Source organism: Pteropus medius, unplaced genomic scaffold (assembly GCF_902729225.1).
Source record: "Pteropus medius unplaced genomic scaffold, Ma_sr-lr_union100, whole genome shotgun sequence".
NCBI classification, from domain to species: domain Eukaryota; kingdom Metazoa; phylum Chordata; class Mammalia; order Chiroptera; family Pteropodidae; genus Pteropus; species Pteropus medius.
This window is the reverse complement of record NW_024355205.1, coordinates 21,599,004-21,600,579: the sequence shown is the minus strand read 5'-3', so window position 1 is coordinate 21,600,579 and position 1,576 is coordinate 21,599,004.

Below are 1,576 nucleotides of genomic sequence, written 5' to 3'. Positions count from 1 at the left end.
TCTTTTTTTTCTTACCCAGAGACAAATGCAAAATATTTTTGAATTATATTTTTAATAAGTTTTATTCATTTTAATAGAAAACACGACCTCAGTGCTTCTTTAGTTCTCAAAATACTAATGGGACTTTACATTCTATTGAATGTATTACATTCTGATATCAGTAACTTTTCTATTACTAGTATAATAGCTGCTCTAATTAATGATTAGTTTATTGCCAAACTTAATTTCTGTTTTTTAATACAGTTTAAATTTCCCATGATAATTCATTTAAATAGTATTCCATTTGACATCCGTGCCTCCAGCAAATTGCTAAGCTCTAAGCCTTATTTCTACAAATATATTTAGATTTTATAGATTTAATAAAAGAAATACATATTAAAAGATTGATTATAGGATCAATTTACAGGAAATTTACAGATCAGTTTACAGGAAAATAATGGTTAAAGACAGGTTGAATTATTTCTATTTAAAATAAACAGATCTTTCATCAAAATGCAATAAGTTGGCATGGTCACTTACCACTGTTTTATTATTTAAAACATCATATTTCTTCATTAAACGCACAAAACCAAGAATATTAATTTTTTTCATGTATTCTATTATTCTTGAGGTACATGAATTAGCAAGTATAAGAAATTTAATTTTACCCTCTTTTATCTGAGAAAACAACATATCATAAATTTATTGATCATGATCTTAAACTAAATTTTATTACATGATCCATTAGTTTCCTATGCTGTTGCAACAAAATACCACCAACTAGGATGCTTAAAACAACAAAAATCTACTCTCTCATAGTTCAAGAGGCCAGAAGTTGAAATCGATATGTCTGTAGTGATGGTTCCCTGTGGAGGCCCAGATGGAGAATCTGTCTCATGCCTCTCTTCTTTCTTCTGCTGGTTTCCTGCAATCCTTGGCATCCATAGCTTATGAGTCATTTCAGTCTACCTTTATCCTCACGTGGCTTTCTTTCTTGTCTGTGTGTTTCCAAAGCTTCTCCTTCTTATAAGGTCTCCAATTAGTTGAATTTAGGGCCCATTCTAATTCAGCATGGCCTCATCTTAAGTAATTACTACTGCAAAGACCCTATTTCCAAAAACGTACACATTCTGCAGTTTCAGGTGGACATAAATTTTGAGAGACCCTATTAAATATGTAGGAACACTATTTAACCCAGTACAATTCACTCTCGGCGTCCTCCCCAGAATTCATGTCTGTCCCACAGGCATATTACATTCACTCATCCCTCAAAATCTTAGCCTTTTGCTAGTGTTAATTCTAAATCTAAAATCTCATCTTCTTTGAGTCATCCTTCTCTTTTTTTTTAAGAATAATGCATGTTCACAGCCAAGTAACTCTATCATCTCATTTTCTGCTTATAGAACCCCAGAAGTCCAACAACTTTCTTTCATTTTATTCTATTTCTGTTGCTTTCAGTTCAAACTAGCAGTTTTCTGTTTTATGTTGTTTTTCAATATAACATTTTAAATTGAGAATTTTCCAAATCATGAAGTTCTTGTTCCTTTTTACTTGACTGTTTCTTCCTCAATTTCTCTCTTTCCTCTTATATTTTCTA